The sequence below is a fragment of the Athene cunicularia genome (assembly GCF_003259725.1).
Source record: "Athene cunicularia isolate RWA chromosome 7 unlocalized genomic scaffold, athCun1 chr7_part1, whole genome shotgun sequence".
NCBI classification, from domain to species: Eukaryota; Metazoa; Chordata; class Aves; order Strigiformes; family Strigidae; genus Athene; species Athene cunicularia.
Genome location: NW_020799107.1, coordinates 32,773,674 through 32,790,830, shown reverse-complemented (window position 1 = coordinate 32,790,830; position 17,157 = coordinate 32,773,674). Strand labels below are relative to the sequence as shown.

The 17,157-nt window shown below is 38.3% G+C and overlaps 1 protein-coding gene across 1 annotated transcript in view; it reads left to right on the top strand.

Annotated features, from left to right (window-relative positions):
- LRP1B (LDL receptor related protein 1B) overlaps positions 1-17,157 on the top strand; it is a 568,332-nt gene that overhangs the window by 96,234 nt on the left and 454,941 nt on the right. The window lies entirely within an intron of this gene.

Genomic DNA, 17,157 nt, shown 5'->3' with positions numbered 1-17,157 from the left:
TTTTTTTTTCTTTTTTTAAGCTACTAACAAGACAAAAATGAGCAGTTTGGATCCCTATAAACTTTGTACTAAAACACTATGCACGCTCAAACGGTGTACGGCTGCGGAGTATTGGTGCAGCAAATGGACAGCTCTCAAAAAGACTGGTAATGTGCCTACCTCCATCTTTTTTCAAGTAAATCACACAAAAAGGCAACACAAATTCTTCAGTCTATTAGCAACTTCCATCGTTCTTAACCTGCAGTTCAGTTTGGCTAGGAAATAAGAAATTATATTCAGTTTCCTCTTTTCCTTTAGAACCACAAGGACCTGCATTTGTATAGTTGCAGCGCTGAAGGCCCAGGTGATCCCAGCTGCAGTTAACAATCCAGATAAATTCATTCAAACTATTTTAAAGTTTGTTTGTGGCAGCTGAGCTGCCATCTCTACCATGATGCTTCAGTGTGCTCTCTCAGGTGTTTTCTGCGTAGTCCTGCTTGGACGTGACAATGGATGTCACTCACTGAGCTTAGTGGATTTTTCTAGTCTCAGAATTGAATTTTGTTGTCCAGCTTTCAGCTAATTTCACTCCACACGCCTTACATACTCTGGATCTAGACCCAGAACTTTTGAAGGTGTGGTAGGTAGCGAACAGACAGTAAATTAAAGGTTTTCAAAATGTTTTTAAAGCACAATGTATCAACAACATTGATTGCTTCACATAGGAAATAAAGAAGAGACACTGAGGTGTAAGAAACTTAAAAATATGAGCACGGGATAACTCATATCGCATCCTGCTTTTGTGGAAGTTGTTAATAGGAGTTGAGCACAGGTGGAAGCTAAGCAATGCTAAGGAAAGGAACACAATTATGTTACTTTTGAGGTTCTAACCCAGAAATATGCAGCACAAAGGCAAACTTGAGATTAATACGATAACTTTTTTAATAGAGTCCTTTAAATACATATGTCCTGTAAGTCCTTAGGAATGTATTCAGGTAAAATATGAATACTACAATCTTTTATTTCTGAGCTGCTTTCATCAGAATAAAGTGAGTTTTGTGCTTCACCAAACGTCAGAGCAAAGCAGACTGGTTCAGTAACCACAAAAGTGGTCTTGAAATTATATTCAACTAAATGAACTACTTCTATAATCTGACTGTGAAGAGCGTTAATTCTGACAGCATTGAAACTCACCTATGCATCTTCTGTAGTTATAAAATATATACTTTCTGTTATTATTTAGTCAACCATTGTAGATTTTTTTTTTTAAAAAAAAAAAAAGAACACCGGTACCCAAACTGTATCTGTTATGTACTGTCACTTTCCTGGAAAATTTCGCCTTTTCATTTAAAGTGAACAGTCTGTACTCAAAAGATACTTAAATTGCAGCACTTACTCTGAGCTGTAGAAAGCCTATCCATTTTATAGGTATCACTCATTCTCAGTGAGAATTACTGAACAGTGGTTCACTAGTAGTATTTAGGAACCTCGTCTTTGAGTTTTTGTTGGGTTTTAATATAATAGAAAAATAATCAGATTGATGTCACTGTTCATGAAGGGCAGGATTCTTTGCCAATATGTGTAAAGCTCAGTATAGAATTGGAGTTGAAAATACCGAGCTTGTACCAGAAAATTAATGCATACAAATACGGCCTAGGTCTATAGTGCTACAGGTAGAATGATACGAAGGATAGTATTTCTTTACTCAACGCTTGGTAAAAGTTTTAACTTTTTTTTTTTTTTTTTTTTTTTTCCAAATTGTCATGAAATTACAGGGACATTTATATGCTTTCCTGTCTAAATCTGAAAAGATTTGTTTATAGGTATGTACAAGGACTTTAAATTGTTTGCTAAATATAGATCCAGTATTAAATACTGTTTTTTTTCTATATTGAATTTTCTTGTAAGTGTTGAGTCACAATGTAACAGGCCAAGACAGTAAAAAAGTTCTAGACATAAACACCACTTTCATTTTGACAGAGTAGCATGTTCTGAAGTTTAGAATATTATATATGAAACCAGCATATTATACATCTTGTTTATAAACCATTTTGACACTTTCTTGGGTTTGATGTTTGAAAACGTTACAACTATTCACTGGAATACATTTTAAATCTACGTTCTGGACAGTTAAAGCCCAATATTGGGGCAGATGGTCTTAACAGCTGTCATAAGTCCAGTTCAGCACATTCTATTGTGATTAACTGGAAATCTCTTCACTACCAGTCCTTTTATGTTATGAAATATTTTCAATAAACTGGGTTTATGACTCTTAAAAATACAAGTGTATCATCATTTCTGTCTTCAACACACTAATTCCACCTAATCAGTTCCTCACCGTAAACTTCTAGTACAGATACAGAAAACCTTTCTAAACATAATATGCTCAGATGTTAAGACAAATTGTGTTCTGTGTCCATTGTACTTTGTAAGTATTTACCATTCCATATAAATTTATGTGAAATAGGTTTGATTTTATGTCATAATTGCATAACAAGAAATTAGTTTGAGGTGTTGTGGTGGTGTGGTTTTTTTTTGTTTGTTTTTTTGTTTTTTGTTTTTTCCTTTTCATTCTGAATAGATTGTAAACCCAGGATTTTAAAAATGGCATGGTTCCATTGAAATATATTGTTATATAAAACAATTTTTTTTTCTCAATTTGGAGTATGATTTTTAAAGACTTTTCCATGACGCACAGCTCTCTGCTAGACCTTGATGAATAACAATAAAAGTTGGATTATTTAGTAAGCACTGTCTCAAGCTCCCCTTGATGGAAGTGATTTCCCTAGTCACTAATGATGGATCTTGTGACTTAACAACCCCACGTTATTGGAGAGAAGAGAGGAGAGAAGAGAATAGATAAGAGAAGGATTGAGAAGATTAGAGAATCATAGATTAGTTTGCATTGGAAGGGACGTTTAAAGGTCATCTCATCCAACCCCCCTGCAGAGAGCAGGGACATCTTGAACTAGATCAGGTTCCTCAGAGCCCTGTCCAACCTGACCGTGAATTTTTCCAGGGAGGAAGCATCCACTATTTTGAAGTGTAAGATGAAGTACAAAACCCAACTACCTCTCTTTCCTTATTTAAGCTCCTTCTTGGCAGCAGGTGGCTTTCTCTCTCTACACTACCTCCCCACAGCATGCCTCGCCAGGCAGGAAAGCCTCAGGCAAGTCGCACCTGAGACTTGCACAAGTTGCTCTTACTCACATTGTAGTGATCATTCACTTTTAGGTATAGCAAGTTCTGGTCAGACTTTTCACGTTGCAACTTTGCATTTTGTCAGTGTTACGACATTCTTGCTTTTAGAAGTAATGGTGCCAGATATGATAAAAGATGAAAAGCTGAACATGTTTTGGGTTATTGTCTTCCAGTGTTCAGTAGGTATTAGCGTGCAGGTATTACCAATCCTTTGCCTCTACCAAAGTCCCTGCACTTCTTGACTCCCTTTCCTCTTGAGTCCTCTGAAGTGTTCAGCTCTTCTAGTATGTGGTGGAAAGCTTAAAATACATTATAAGCAATGAAAAGTCTAAATGTTCGCTCTGAGAAACTGTGTTATTGGTTGATGAAGGAGAAAAAGTCTCTGTAGCCCTCCTCAGGGAGCAGAACTCAGCAGGCAAATAATGGTTTTCTTCCACTGTTTTTCTTCTTTTTCACATAAGATTGTTCTTGCTGCTTCATACTGACCAGACTTTAATGCCCTTGTTGCCTTCTCTTGGTGAGGATTCTGTTACAAGCCAGGCACAGGGTACTGGAAATTCTAGTGTGGTGAACTGTTATTTTATTGGTGAAGCATCAATTTTTGTTTCAAACGATGTTATTATAGAGAATTGCACTGAAGCTGACAATTTAAAACATTAATTCAGATACACCATGGGCAAGTCAGCTCTTTGCAATTTTGCCTGTGTGCCAGCACAAGCTTCCAGGAGTTGCAGAACAAGTGGGTAAAGGTTGTGTCTCTAGGTGTTTGCATTCAGTCGCATTTGAGGTGGCCTGGCCTTGAGTTCAGCAAAATCTCGTTTCAAAGGGAATGGAGCTGGATGAGCTGGAACATTAATGAATTCCATTGGTACGTGTCCAACAATGGGGAAAATCTGGCTTGAAAGGGCCTAGAGTGTTGGCTTGTTCACCAAGATTTACTGTGTTTGTGTCTAACCTTGGTTCTTTGTCTGCTTCCACCGTGCTGTTATCTGAAGCCACTTTGGGTTTTGTATTGTGAAAAAGATACAGTCAGAGCTGAGTCACGTTAAATAATGCCCCTTTAGAATTATTCTAGGAGTACAAAAATGGGAAGGGAAGGTTATTTTATATTGTAGCTGGTAAACATATAAAACTAATTTTCTCTCTGAACTGTAGTATCTATCATGCTGCAAAGCCTTCTAGAAGTCTCTGAGAACTACTAATTTAATGTTCTCTATAAGTAATACCGGATTTTTTACCAGCATAGATTAAAAAAAAATGAGAACAGCTGGTAAAAAAGTTTTGGTTTTCAAGTTTTGGTTCGCCTATATTTGTTTCTAAGGAAGGACATGGATATGTTAAGAGAGATGGAAACTTGTTTTTGATATACACTACAGCATATGTTATTTTTTGTTTGAACTTGAAGGCATTCCAGGTCACTTACAGGCCAATACTGAATTAAATAGGACCCTCAGTGTCTATGCAATATAAAGCCGGGTAATTTTAAACTTTTTTGACACAGTATGTACTCGAACAAACCTGATTAAATCTTTTGTAGTGTTAAATTTTGTACTTAGAACAATTAAAATTAGGTCTTGTCATTTCAATGCATGACTGACTAAGAAGAAACAAGTCAATGGAATTTATTTTAATTAAATGTAATTCACATTTATCTGTCTGTGTACAAAATAAAAATGAGTAACTTTATGGTTGCAAACTACCTAGCTCAGTTTAAAAATGCATGAGATGTATTTCTAAGTTACTGCAGTAAAGCTGAATTAAACATATAATCTTTAAAATGAATAAGTAATGCAGATTTAATAACTTTTTTTTTTTTTTTTTTTTTTAAAAAAAAGCTCAAATACTTAGAAAATGTTAGCCCTTTAAGCTAAATTTCCATGTGGTTATAGAACACAGTTATGCATTTTAATGGTAAATTTCTACCCCCAAAATCATAAATAAAACATGCGTGTTGATAATAAAATCATGTACTAGACTTAATGTATTACATACAAGATGGAAATTTCATGTTTTGCTGTTTAATATAAGGAGTTAAGGTATCTGTGTATGTTCTAGTCCTTTCTTGTTTTTGAAACACTTGTGTCTTATGTTATAAATCTCATCAAACCCTGTGAAATTTCACATTATCTGGGACTTGAGAAATATTCCTGGGTTTGAATTCTAGTTCTGCTGTTGCAAACATGAACTTAGGAAATTCTGTGTCAATCCGTAGACATTTGTGGGGTTGTGTGTGGGTGCATAAAGGTTCATAAGATGTAGGCCATAGAAGGATTTCCATCAAAATTTCCAGAGCTTGTGACAGATATGATTCAGGAAATAACTATTCCCTTATTTTAATAGAATTTCTGGAGTCTAATGAAGGCCCGAGCTGCAATGTGATCGAATAAACTATATATAGATGGATGACGTGTGCAAATATAGTCAAACACATTTTTTATGATGTCTAATAGGGGTAGTATGCTGCAAAGTTTCAGGTATATTCTGTATTGTATCCAGCCATTCTACTACACCGCTTCATTGTTCTATAAAAAACATCTACATGCATTTTTCCACTGTCACACACTTTGGATATGTAAGTATCTATAAGATAAGTGTTGATGTGTTATCGTGTTGCTGGTATTAGGTACTTTAATTGCGCAAGTAATTAACACTTCTTTTGTTCACCTCATTGTCATTTTTCTTAAACTGAGACTATTAGCAGCCCGTTCTGTACTACGCGTAGACATCAAATCATTACAGCAGTTGATACAAGACAGCCTTGAGATGTGTGATGCTAATTAAGTAAAAAAACTCCAAATTAAATATCGGTTCCTTATAACTAATGAGAAATGACCATCTACATGAGACAATATTCATTTTTTAATTCACTGATCATGAAGTATTGCTTTAGTATGTTGTAGTAAATCACCCAAAAAATCCATTAACAAAGCTTTTCTGTCCCTGCAAGTACAAAGAATATTAATTATTTTTTGCTTTCTGAAACTAGGTTTTTTTCTTCTCCTCTTCCTACAGTCTTCATTGACAAATGTTTGCGAATCCGTTCTCCAAAAATAACCAGGGAATATAAATCTGCAATGATTTCGCTAATGTATAGGTACATACAAGGGCCTTCCTTTATATTCTGATACATCCTACGTGTAAAAGCAAAACTGTGGTTTAGCTTTTTAACTTTTAGGGGCTGTAGCAAAGAACATAGATCTCTCTCTCTTGTCTGTATGGTTTGTTTGAACTACAGAAGTTGAAGCTGTGGTCTTTGAGTAAATACATAAAACTACTAAAACTCGTTGATGTGCAACTATATTATGCGGGGCAGTTGTGATGGAGGATTATAATGGTGAGAATTGTTTAATTGTTGTTTTTGATCAAAAACCGTTGGCACAATGACTTTTGCAAGATGAAATAGAGACTTGATTTTTTTAAAAAAATTAATGCCACATGTGTCCTCTTGGGGCTTCATTTTTCTCGCTTCCAAACACCAACCTGTTTTCTTTAAAGCTACATATTTTCCACTAGTATTTTCTGACTGCAGAGAGGGGTTTCTTTGATTGTTGTATGAAGTAATATGTGTTCTTCCATACTAAATAACTTTGCAAGGTAACTTTTTTTTTTTTCCATTTATATAACAAATTCAAGTTAAAATTAGAAGGGGTAAATTTATAAAGAAGAGAAACCAGAGGTTTAAAAATTGTGTGAGATCAATTTCTAATATTCATATTCACAACTCCAGGGTATTATAGAGTGGTGAATGAAGAGGTGTGATTTGCCGTACTAACACGCTAGTAGGTCATACGTGCTTTTTTCAAGGCACACTATATATGTACATAGGCATGTGTATGTATTGAGTCCATGAAATGAAAGAAATTGTTAAGTCTTGGACAATGAAAGTCAGAGAATATATACATAAAAGATTATTTTGCCAGCATTTAATGAAGCAGTAGAGAGAATAGAAGTTTTGATTTAAGGAATAGGCAAAAATTAAGATATTTACCTTAAATAAAGGCCAGCATTTCATAACCTGTTCTGTAGAGGTGATCGTGTCTTAAAAATGTGTGATATGCAAAGTACACTCTGTTGCCTTATTGCTTCAAGGTGCAGCCCTGCTGGTGATATCAATAGAGACATTTCCACTGACAGCCCAAAAAAATGCAAGCACAAAGAAAAAAAATCACATTAAAACGTATTTCTCTTTTGGACTTTAGGTCCTTGTCAGTTCCTCTAAAAAGTACAGTCATGTATCTGCATTACCCTCTCCCCTAAACTAATTTTCATTCTGATAGAGTGTGGCAGTCTTTAAGCACTATATATTTATTAATTGATTTACTACATTAATCTTCTGACACAGTGTATGAACTCTTTGGGAAGAATATTGGAACACTCCAGGCGACTCCAGTCTCATTTTCTCTCCTTTTCTCTTTGCCTCTGCTGTCGTTTATCCTTTGCCTTTTTTTCTGTAACTAGTGAGGCTGCAGAAAAGTTGGTGGGTAGATAAGGTTTGGTGATCCCTTTGCGGCCACTGATTTCTTTGACCACCCTTAGCCTCGTTTTTTTTGTTGTTGTTTTTTTTTTTTTTGGGGGGGGTGGTGTTTTTTTGTTTTGTTTTGTTTGTTTTTTTTTATAAATAATATATAATTAAAAAGTAATCACATTGTAATGCAATTCGATCTAGAAATGGTTAAATTACGCCAGTCTCATAGAACTATTCTGTTAGTTTGGTGTGGAGGTAAACGTTTCTTCCTTTGGCCAACTGAATTTTCTATTTCTAGTCTAATTTTTGGATACAAAATGTCCAGCTACATTTAGGGATCTAGGTCGATTTTGATGTCATAAGCTGATTTTACTATTATCAGTCCGATTACCTGCATGGCTGTTACAGCTTTAGTAGGTATTTTTATGTTAGGCAAAGAACACTTATAGGTCAGGTCCTGATTCTGGTGGCTGCTCTTGGCCTGATCACCTGAAGAGCTGTATTGTGACTCCACCGCATGTGTGCCCAGAGATATTTTTGGATAATGATCCAAAACTGAACTGTTTTAGAAAAATTTCCTCTCCCTCTTTTTCCCTCTTCATCAGCCTTTGTGCAACCTTCAACGTATTTTTTCTACTTTTCTCCAGTGGCTATCAGCTACGTTAGAGAAGAAGAGATGAGGCCTGTGGCTCTGCTAATTGTTTACATCTGTGTAGCAAAGATGAGCAAGTGTCTGACACACAGAAAACAGTGTTCTGGAAAAAGATAGCCAAAGGGAAAGTACTTGTTGGAGAGTCATCTCAAATAGAGCTCCTGGCAGAGTCATAATGGCAGTATGCAAACAGTCTGCATGTTTCTAAACAAAAATAAGTATTTAAACAATTAAAGTTACTGTATAATATTAGATTTAGACTGTTCTCGGTTTGGTTCTCTCTAGCACTTACAAAACCACACAAAGAAGAAAAGACAAGAAACTGTAGAGCATCATAAACCCAATATCCATATGTTGTGGTTTGCACCTGTGAGTTCATTTGTATATAATACTGGTGCGGATGCCAAAAGTCTCTCACAGGAGTAGAGAAATTGGGGTTTTGTGTGCTGCTACGAGCCTAGTTAAACTTTACCAATAGATAACCTTTTGAACTGTTTTGTCTACAGTAACACACGGAATGGGAAACAGTCCTTCAGAAGTGAATTTCAGTGTTTTTTACTTTTAATTATGAGCTTTTGACTGACTAAACTTATATATCATAGAATCATAGAATTATTTAGGATGGAAAAGATGTTTAAGATCATCAAGTCCAACTGTTAACCCAGCACTGCCAAGTCCACCTCTAAACCCTGTCCTGAACTGTCACTTCTACACATCTTTTAAATTCCCCCAGAGATGATGACTCCACCACTTCCCTGGGCAGCTGCTTCCAATGCTTGACAACCCTTTTGGTGAAGAAATTTTTCTTGATATCCAATATAAACCTCCCCTGCTGCAACTTGAAGTCGTTTCCTCTCGTCCTATTGATTGTTACCTGGGAGAAGAGACTGACCCCACCTCACTGCACCCTCCTTTCAGGTAGTTGTAGAGAGCAGTAAGGTCTCCCCTGAGCCTCCTTTTCTCCAGGCTGAACACCCCCAGTTCCTTCAGCTGCTCCTCATAAGACTTGTGCTCTAGACCCTGCACCAGCCTCGTTGCCCTTCTCTGGACACACTCCAGCCCCTCAGTGTCTTTCTTTTATTGAGGGGCCCAAACCTGAACACAGTGTTTGAGGTGCAGCCTCACCAGTGCTGAGTACAGGGGGACAATTCCTCCCCTCGTCCTGCTGGCCACACTATTTATGACACAAGCCAGGGTGCTGTTGGCCTTCTTGGCCACGTGGGCACGCGCTGGCTCATACTCAGCTGTCTGTCGACCAACACCCCCAGGTCCTTTTCTGCCTTTCCAGGCACTCTTCCCCAAGAGGGTAGCGTTTCATGGGGCTGTTGTGACCCAAGTGCAGAACCTGGCACTGAGCCTTATTGAACCTTACACAGTTGGCCTCGGCCCATCCATCCAGCCTGTCCACGTCCCTCTGTAGAGCCTTACTATCCTAAAACAGATTAACACTCCATCCCAACTTGGTGTCATCTGCAAACTTACTGAGGGGACAGCACTCTAAGCACAGTCCAAGATCAATGCAAATCTTTGCCTGGATTTGGAAAACTTTGACTTGAATAGCTGTGTTTCTTCTCCCTGTACAAAGCAAAATGAGCCAAAGCCTGTTCTTGAAAAGGGAGGTAGATAGCAAAGAGCTGATTGTGTCGACACCCCTTTGTTTATAAAGAGAGAGGAGAAATGAGACACTTGGCACTAGATATGTAAGAGCTGTGAATCAGCAGAGATGACTGATTTTCAATCTGTGATGACTCAGAGTCATCTTTTGATTTCTAAAGTTCTTCATTTTATCTCTCTTTTTTTTTTTCCCCCCTGTTTGTTTCAGTATTGATTTCTACAGTCTCCAGCTCACCTTGTACCTTTAGTCTTAAGTTACGAGGGTGTACTATAACTATATTAATTCATTTGCAGACTCACAAGCCTGTAGGCTGCCACTGGTTTTATTCTTTTTTTGTGAAATATTATTTTGGAGACAACATGCTGTGTCTGTGAGGTCAGAGATTACAGCTATCATTCTGCTGCAAACACCATAATACTTTGCCTGCTTTCCTCTTCAGTTGACCACATCCTACCGTAATTGTATACTCGCCTTCTTTCATGGACATCTGAATACCCGATTTAATTGAATGTGACTTCAAATTTATATTCATTATCAGTCTCCGTGGTTGAATAAAGCATATGGATAAAGTAGCAATGAATAAGGTGTTACTTATGATACATAAATCCTTATTAAATATGAAATCCTTCCTTTGCATATATATAAGATACCAAAGAAAAAAAAACTTTAAGTAATTTCCATAAATCTATCCCAGTGTTTCAAAGTCTTGATTTTAAAAGTCTCTGTGAAAAATTACTTTTAAAAGCAGTTCTGAAAGCATGGGGGATACCACGAGGGTTTAGTTTACACTTCACACATTAACCTGTAACAACAGGAATTCATTTGTAGTATTCAACCTGTTGGAAGTTTTCAAACATTTAACATTAAGAAAAAGTTAATCATGGAACTATTGTCTCTTTTTCCCTTTAATATCTAATTTTCTCACAAAAGCAACCTCTTCTAATGGCCATAATTTAGCCCTAAACTTTAAATAACTTTAAGGTACAGTATGTTTTGTTTTGGCAGGATCAGAAACATTACTTTAAGGTGTTGTGATCTCAAGTTTTATAAAAGATAAGCACTTTTAAAATCCCTGGTTATTGATGATGAACTGGACAAAAAATAAATGTAAAAAAACTACCTGTGAGGATGACTTCTCACAGTTTTGAATATATATACTTTACGTTACTTTGGCTGCATGTGGCAGGTTGTTTCTTGTTGCCAGGAGCTATGTTAAAGAATAAATATCAAGATTTTTAATTAATTCTGCAATCTTAAATATTCTCTACTGCACTCTCAGTCCATAGTAGAAGTGGGGTACCAGCAGTGCTATGGAGGCAAGTTAACAGGGAAAAACAGGTCTCTCAATCTTAGATGTGTGTTTGAGAAGCCACATACTGTATTGTACCATAGTGGAGTATTTTCATTTAAGCACGTGTTTACCCAGAGAGATACTAAAAGTTGTGTGGATTGTTCTTTCTTTAACTTTGGGCTATTTTGGCTTAATTATAGTCGTTAATCATCTTCATCTGATAATACCGCAGAGAAGACCTACATAGTTGCTATATCAGAACTTCTTTAGAGGAATGCGTGCTTCAGTCAGAACAGTAAAAGACATTTTTCAACAACTCTGTTACTTGCATCAAAATAATCAATTTTGTCTTTGGGTCAGATTCCGTCCATTGTTTGTCTGTGATTTTGTACCTGGAAAGGTAAAAAAACCCCTTTTCTGGGGTTCCCATCTACGTGTGCAAACAGAGTTAAGTGCAAAGGCCATTGAACCCCTGGAATAAGGTTTTGTTCAAGATAAGCGCTCACTGTGGAGAAGGTTTACTCCATAGAGACACTTAGGAGAGCAGGATGGATCCGTGAGTCACTGATGTACACCACAAATGGGAATTTTAAAGGCATCACACAGCTTGGCATAATTGTTTCTTGTGGCTGAGGACAGCCTGGGATTAGAGCTGCTGGAAGATTGCTGGTCTTTAAATTGGATGCAGTGATGTAAAAGGGATGTACCGTATTTGGGTGCTTAGTCTTATTTAAAAGTCTAACTACTTACCTGAGGTGTTGAAGGAATAAGTAGTTTGTAAAAACTTAGCTGAGAAAGACACGCTGAAAAAATAAATTTAGAAGCAGCAGCTTTGATGCTTTTTTTGTAACACTTGTCAAATATGAGCATCTCTAAATGAATTTGCAAGAAGTGCAGGATGTGTTTTATCATAACTTAATAACTTTTTGTGGACCTTGAATTTGTGCTGGGCATACTTTCACGTCTCCTTTTGTCTTGCTACCTCTATAATCTTGGCAAATATCATTTATTCATACTTTGTAACTCCTTAGTAAACTTAGCACTCAAAGTGGTACCTTATTTTATGTGAAATGAAGGGGAATGCTTCTAGAATAAGACAAGGTGCGTAATGAAATAATATTCACCCATAATTTTTGCTAATAATCACTTGTGTATTGCTTATGATAGCAAAATCTAGTGGAAATAATCAGCTTGTAGATTCTCAGTGGCATTTTGTAAGTTCAAAATTTAGTATAGCAAGTGCCTGAAGGGAGGAAGATACATTTTTGGTTTAGTACAAATTCAAGTGAGATACCATATCAAAAGTGCATGGTAAAATGTCTTTGCTAATTCAGACAGTGTCCTTTAATGCTTCCTCATGGTGCCTCTTTGGAGGGACACCAGAGGTTGGGTTTGGTGGATTCCATCATCTCCTTCTGGAGGATATCACAAGGACTCCCTTAGTTCTTAACCCCCACTAAAGTGTAGGCACCTTCACTGGAGGGACTTCAGCCAGATTCACTGTACCCTGCACAGGTATTGCCAAAGCACAGAGCAGTTTCCTTCCATGCTTCCTCACGTGCTGGGAAGGTGCGGTGTGCTGTGACACGGTGTGACAAAATCAGAACTGGCTGTCTCCGTCAGTTCAACAGCCAAACAAATCTGAGCTGAAATGAACTGCTCTCCTCCTGTTACCAGCCGGTCTGCTCCTGGTCACAGCCTGCCTTCTGGAGGGTTTGAAAAAAAGCAGTGACCTGTCCCCGTGGCCACCCCAGGGCTGTGTATAATCTTGTGTCCTCGCCAGGCCTGATCCTGACCCCCACTGATGGGTGCACATCACGGGTCATCCCCACAGAGCTGACCAGTGTCCCAGGCTGGGCCTGCCCCAGCCACCTGCTGGTTGCCAGCCCTGGGGGGATGCCCCACAGTCCCTGGCTCACCTTTCTGCAGCCCAGATTTTTTTTTTCTTTTTTTTTTTTTTTCCTTTTCTCATTTAGCCATCTGTTAAGAAGCAGATATATCAAGGAGACAATCAGATATTCTGTTTCCCAAGCCAGACTCTTGAGCTGCACAGCCCTGCCTGAGCAGCACTGCTCCCATCCTCTTCACCCTCCAAACAGTGTCATGGTATGAGAGTTTGAACATTGAGATGGTGTATTACCATAATTGCAGCCAGTTGTTTTGACTATTTTTCCACCAACTGGCAAGGCTAGGAATTATTGTGTCTTTTGAAGGGAAGAAAAGACACCATCTGTCTTTTATATTCTTAGCATTCTTGCAGTGATGTAAAATACACTGAGATTATTTTCAAGAAGAACACTTTTAAATTCTTTTTTCCAAAGTTTTCTTGATAACACTGCCAGAAGTGGCTGTCTGCTAAAAAAAGCAAAGGAGTAAACAAGACCATAGAATCATAGAATGGTTTGAGTTGGAAGGGACCTTTTAAAGATGATCTAGTTCCAACCCCCTGCCACAGGCAGGGCCACCTTCCACTAGCCCAGGTTGCCCAAAGCCCCGTCCAACCTGGCCTTGAACCTTTCCAGGGAGGGGCCAGCCACAGCTTCTCTGGGCAGCCTGTGCCAGGGCCTCGCCCCCCTCACAGGGAATAATTTCTTCCTTAGATCTAATCTAAATCTGCCCTATTTCACTTTAAAACTGTTACCTCTTGTTCTATCCCTACACTCCTGATCAAGTCTGATCAAGACTCTCTCCCCATCTTTCCTGCAGCCCCTTTCAGCCCTGGGAGGCCGCTCTAAGGTCTCCCTGGAGCCTTCTCTTCTCCAGCTGAACCCCCCAACACTCTCAGCCTGTCCTCACAGGGGGGCTCCAGACCCCTCAGCATCTTTGTGGCCTCCTCTGGACTCGCTCAAGCAGGTCCATGTCCTTCTGCTGTTGGTGCCCCCAGAGCTGGACACAGCACTGCAAGGGGGGGTCTCCTGAGAGCAGAGCAGAGGGGGAGAATCCCCCCCCTCACCCAGCTGCCCACCCTGCACTGGGTGCAGCCCAGCACGTGGTTGGCTTTCTGGGCTGTGGGTGCACATTGCTGGTTCATGTTGAGCTTATCATCAACCATCAACACCACCAAGTCCTTTTCCTCAGGGCTGTTTTCAGTTGCTTTATCTCAAAGATAAAAGTTGCTAATCTTTATTTGCATTAGACGTTTCAGAAGGTGCAGTAGCTGGGTAGGATTCAGTGAGAAAAGCTTGTGCTGCTTCAAAGGCATCACAACATGAAGGTTTGTTTAACTTTTAATCAGCGAAGGTGGTAGGAATTGTGGGCTGGGCAGGCTTGGGACATGCTGTCTTCTTCCACTAATGTTGAGTGATTGAGATCTGTTAGCTTTTAGAGTCATTCTGCAGACAAAGCAGGTCACAAGTCTTCTATAAACCAGGGCTTTTTTGGACCAAAGTTCATCTTTATTTGTAGAGTCAAGTTGATTTCCAAAGCTTCGTGCTAGTAAGGAAACAGAAAGTACATATGAATTTATCTTAATCACATAAATAAGTTAATCACTTGTAATCTTAACCTTTCTGTTTTCGCTTCTAGTCTTAACCTTTCTGTTTTCACAAGTGGTGCAGAAAATTTCTCTTGAAAACAAAACAATGTGAGTAATACTTCTTGGAACATATTTCATTTTCCCCATATGCAGTTCCCAAGCAAAGAAATCTAATTCAGGAAGCTCCCCTACTAGTATTTTAAGTTAGATAACATATTTAACATTGCAGGATGTTTGTGTCCCGAAGGAATCTTTTCTTTTAAAAGCAAGAAGCATTAAATCAAAATTAAATCCCAAAATCTTTAGATGGGAACATACCAGACTAGTCCTATTGAGATTTTAAATGTTAATTAAGATTAATTCTTTTCATTCATTAAATTTGGAAGTTATATATATATATATATATATATATATATATATGTTTATATATTTTTGGTCACAGATCTCAGTTTTCCATTTGATAAGGTATGAATGCTGAAAGCCCTCTAGAAATCTTGGGTTTATACTTAAGTAATGCAAGTACCATGTTTTACATGCTTCAGAGATCTAAGGTTTTTTAATGAATGTTCTCTATTTCAGAAGAAAAGATCCTTTTTTTCTCTTCACACTCTATTCACAGTTGCTCTAATGCAATGAATAAGCAATCTATAAATGGCAAATCAGAAAATTAGTTTGGTTTTGTTAAATGTTAGGTGCCCTCAAGTCCTGATGCAACTGAAATGAGAATCAAATTAAACCATTCAATTTTATATGACCTACCTGACATTGCGTGCTAGGCTGTCCTAAGCTGCTTTATTTATATTCTTTTTTGAAAGCTCTGCGGAGTTAAACCAGTCCTAGAGGAATCCTGGGCACTGCCAGAGGTTTTAGTGAGCTTTATGTGCATGTGTCCATGGGATGCTTCATGGGATGAAGTGTCCTACCTCCAGGTAACAAGAAAAAGAGTAAAATGCCCAAGGTCCAAGAAAAAAAACCAAAACAAAACAACCCAAAGCTCCACGCTGCTGCCTGGGAAGGGCGTAGAGCTGCATTGCCCCCACCTCTTGTTTTCTGGGATGGTACAGGGGTCTCTGCCAGCACCGGGAGGTCAAACCTCTCAGAGTTTTATTACCGTGGTCCTTAAGTCTTAACATCTAGTTAGGTTTTAATCGTCTCTTAACATTCTGTTGTTAATTTCATCCTATATTTTACTGGAAAATTTAGGAAAGTTGTATTATTTGTGAAGTGTTTTAATACATCTACTTTTTCTAAGCACTTCTTTAACCTCGAGCATAATGTGAATAGTAGTTTCTTTTCTTTGAGTTCAGAGGGTATTTAGACTCCTTAGCCTTAACTTAGAAATGCAGTTTTATTGAAAAGCTCTATGTAGCATATGGCCGTAATAAAATATCAGTGGGGTTTTTTTTCATCCTGGAAGCACACAAATTCTTTAAGACAGAGTACATTCGTGCCCATATAAATTGCTTTTTTATGCCCAGTAGAGGTATGCCATGTTTCTGTTAATCTGTGTTACGTCGAGGATGTGATTGGTGTCACTCCATCAGTGCCAGGTGTGGAGGTGGAAGGTCAGGGGAGGGAAGCAGGACGTTGCACATCACACCTTCCCGCCTGGTGGATGTGGGTGTTTTAGGGGTGCTCTGCTCGGGAAAGGGGAGCACCTGCCCTCTGCTGATGGGAGTTGTGTAAAAGAATACCGGCAAAAGCATTTTAAACCACTGAAAACTGGTAATTTTGCCCACTCTAAATGGTGGAAGGTTTTTTTGGTATGTAGCACAGCAGTGAAAATTTTTAATTTAAGTTTTCTAATGGGACGAGGTTTTTTAAGTTAGGATTTGTATTTAATGGGCTGTGCTGAGAGCTATCTGTGTTTGTTACAGAAATTATAAATTCCTCACCCCCAGCTCTGCTTTGCTTTTTCCTTCTGACTAGTTCTGCCAAAGCTGAGATTTTCCCACACATAAGGGAGCTTTCTGTGATTTCTGTCCTTCGTCTTGAAGTTAGTGCCTTGAAGAAGGTGAAAGCATATTGTACATGAGCACAGTGCATCCTAGGATGTATTTCCCTTGAGGAGTGTTACAAGCTGTCAGAGTTTAGCACAGACTCAAGGCTCCAACAAATGCAATCAAGGAGCTTTAAGTTGTTTCCTGAAAATTTTCCACACCTTCAGTCTCTGTGTAGCTAATCATAAACTGTCTATACATTATGATTCATCCTCTAAATGAGATAAAACCCTTCAGACCTCTGTTCTTTGCAGTGTGTTCGAAATCTCCGTCTTTATCATGTGAAATTATGTCTGTTGTTTTATTTATCAGTCAGAAGCACCTCTAAGATAAACGAAAGAGATCCTTAATAATGCCTGAACTTCCTCAAAACCCCCTGTACTTAACACTTCAGAGATAAGGGGACACAGAGTGATTGCAGCCAGGATGGTATCCCAAAGGGAGCAATCACAGCATCCTTATCTTCTCCCTACTGTCCT